This window comes from Lithobates pipiens, unplaced genomic scaffold (genome assembly GCF_037356315.1).
Source record: "Lithobates pipiens isolate NorthernLeopardFrog02 unplaced genomic scaffold, aLitPip1_a1.2 Scaffold_16, whole genome shotgun sequence".
Taxonomy (NCBI): domain Eukaryota; kingdom Metazoa; phylum Chordata; class Amphibia; order Anura; family Ranidae; genus Lithobates; species Lithobates pipiens.
The window spans coordinates 418,834,041-418,837,398 of NW_027507748.1; positions in this window are offsets into that span (position 1 = coordinate 418,834,041).

The following is a 3,358-nucleotide window of genomic DNA, read 5'->3' on the forward strand; positions in this document are numbered from 1 at the left end:
CGTGTGAAGGTAGGCGGGGCCCGCGACGGAGACGTCGCGGGCTCCGCCGCCTGGAATGGGCTTAAAGGGGAACCCCAACGCCGAAAAAAATCGGCGTGGGGGTTCCCCCAAAGTCCACAACAGACCCTTGTCCGAGCACGCTACCCGGCCGGCCAGGAAAGGGGGGCGAGCGAGCGCGCCCCCCCTCCTGAGCCGTACCAGGCCGCGTGCCCTCAACATGGGGGGGTGCCTTGGGGAAGGGGGGCCGCGCGGCCCCCCCACCCCAAAGCACCTTGTCCCCATGTTGATGAGGACAAGGGCCTCTTCCCGACAACCCTGGCCGTTGGTTGTCGGGGTCTGCGGGCGGGGGGCTTATCGGAATCCGGGAGCCCCCGGATACCGGCCCCCCACCCTATGTGAATGAGTATGGGGTACAATGTACCCCTACCCATTCACCTGTGAAATAAAGTACAAAAAAAAACACAACACAGAGAAAAAATATTTTATTGCACAGCTCCGGGGGTCTTCCGTCTTCGGGGGTCTTCTCGCCGGACTCCTCCGCTATCTTCGTGTAGCTCTTTTACTAGCGGAGGAGCCCGGCTTTCTTCCTCCCCGCCGCCGGCCTCTTCTCCCGACTTCGGGGGTCTTGTCCCCCTCTTCGGTTCTTCTGCCGGGCCACCGCGCCTTCTTGTAGCTCTTTTGCAGGCGGTGGCCCGGTCTTCTTCTTCTTCTTCTTCTTCCCCAGGAGATGTTGACACGTCGCTCTCTCCGGCCGGAATGCCAGAGCCGCGCTGTGCGGTCACTTATATAGTGACAATGGGGCGGTGTCACATGGTATATGTCACATGGGTTGGTCACATGGTGACCCCGCCCCCTTACGATGTCATAGTCCCCATGTGACATCAACCCATGTGACCAACCCATGTGACATATACCATGTGACACCGCCCCATTGTCACTATATAAGTGACCGCACAGCGCGGCTCTGGCATTCCGGCCGGAGAGAGCGCCGTGTCAACATCTCCCGGCCCGGCAGAAGAACCGAAGGCGGCGACAGAAGAACAGAAGGCAGCGGCGACAGAAGACCGGGCCACCGCCTGTAAAAGAGCTATAAGAAGGCGCGGTGGCCCGGCAGAAGAACCGAAGAGGGGGACAAGACCCCCGAAGTCGGGAGAAGAGGCCGGCGGCGGGGAGGAAGAAAGCCGGGCTCCTCCGCTAGTAAAAGAGCTACACGAAGATAGCGGAGGAGTCCGGCGAGAAGACCCCCGAAGACGGAAGACCCCCGGAGCTGTGCAATAAAATATTTTTTCTCTGTGTTGCGTTTTTTTTTGTACTTTATTTCACAGGTGAATGGGTAGGGGTACATTGTACCCCATACTCATTCACATAGGGTGGGGGGCCGGTATCCGGGGGCCCCCTTCTTAAAGGGGGCTCCCGGATTCCGATAAGCCCCCCGCCCGCAGACCCCGACAACCAACGGCCAGGGTTGTCGGGAAGAGGCCCTTGTCCTCATTAACATGGGGACAAGGTGCTTTGGGGTGGGGGGCCGCGCGCCCCCCCCTTCCCCAAGGCACCCCCCATGTTGAGGGCACGCGGCCTGGTACGGCTCAGGAGGGGGGGCGCGCTCGCTCGCCCCCCTTTCCTGGCCGGCCGGGTAGCGTGCTCGGACAAGGGTCTGTTGTGGACTTTGGGGGGACCCCACGCCGATTTTTTTCGGCGTTGGGGTTCCCCTTTAAGTCCATTCCAGGCGGCGGAGCCCGCGACGTCTCCTTCGCGGGCCCCGCCTACCTGTACACGCGCTCGAAATGGGCGGATTTGCCTCCGCCTTACGTGGGCGAGTCCGTTCATTTCAAAAGTTGAGCGAACTGTTTGTCAAACAGTTCGCTGAAACAGTCCGCTCAAAAAGTGCCGTGTGTGGCCATGTCCGTCCATGCTAATTTTGAGCGGACTGTTTGCCGAAACTGTTTGACAAACAAAGTTGGGCGAACAGTCCGCCCGTGTGTACGCGGCCTAAGGTTTATCCTGAGAGGATGTAATGCCATATTTTAATAGTACCTGTGAGAAGTGAGCCTTAAAGCCTTTGTTACCCCAACATTTCATATTCCTGATATGTACCTGCTATACTATGTATGAGAAAAGTATCCGCTTCTCTTTGAATTGCTTCCATTGTGTGAAACCTATGGCATTGCTGTTAGTCCCTCTGCTTTCCAATGATAAACTGACCACACTAAGCAGGAGAGCACAGCTATGTCAGTTCTCTAGCTGTGCTAGGAACACAGCCTGCTCCCCTCCAGTGATCAGACTTGTCCTGACACACCCCACCTACACAGCCCGTCACTGGGAAGCTCAGTGTGCTGCTGCTGCTGCTTCCCTTCACCCCAGATCTTATGCAGCTGAGAACAGAGGGAATGTGATCACTTATAAAAAAATTTAATAAAAAAGGTATTTATAATATTCTTTTTATATCTATACAGAAATGTTTTGTCTTTCATTTCAATTTTAAACTAAATGGGTCGTTTTACAGGGTGATTGTTTACAAACACTTAAAGCATTTGAGATATCTAAAATGTACGTATGACTGCAGCTGTCAAATAGTACTTTTGTATTTTACTCTGGACAACTTACTAGTCCTGTTATATAAATAGAACATGAAGCACTTTGGTAGAGCAGCATGTATTTTCAGGGCACATGAAGAAATGATGAACTCACAAAAGTAGATACATTACTTGTGTTTACCTATTAGTGCATGTGCAGCATAGACACACCCTATTTTCATGTGTTCACCATCTGATAAAGAGTGGCTTAATGCTCTTTATAAATGTAAGTTAATGAACACATTATTGAACACCTGATGGGTTAAACAGACCAGTCTGGCTTTAAACCAAATCATAAAATTAAGTTTGTTTAAAAATTTGTGGTGGGCCAATAGTCTGGGGGTCCAAAGTAATACAGATGTCCAATTTCTAGTGAACCACACAAAAGGGGTTGATTTACTAAAGGCGAATCCACTTTGCACTACAAGTGCACTTGGAAGTAAAGTCGCTTTAGAGGGGGAAGGTCTGCTGATTTTATCTTCCAATCATGTAAAAGCAAAAAAGCTTTTTTTTATTTTCCTTGCATGTCCCCCTCAGATCTACAGCGACTGCACTTCCAAGTGCACTTGTAGTTCAAAGTGGATTTGCCTTTAGTAAATAAACCCCAAAGGCTCAACATGAGAGAATGAGGTCAGCCTCATCCTGTGTTGCCTGATTTTTGTTATTTTTTTATAGCTGTCTGGTCTGCAAGGCTAACAATAAGTTGATTTCTTACCTGGATATTCCACATAGGTTAGACAGTGTCAATGATCTCAGAGATGCAAAGTCAAAACAAGGAGATCTAA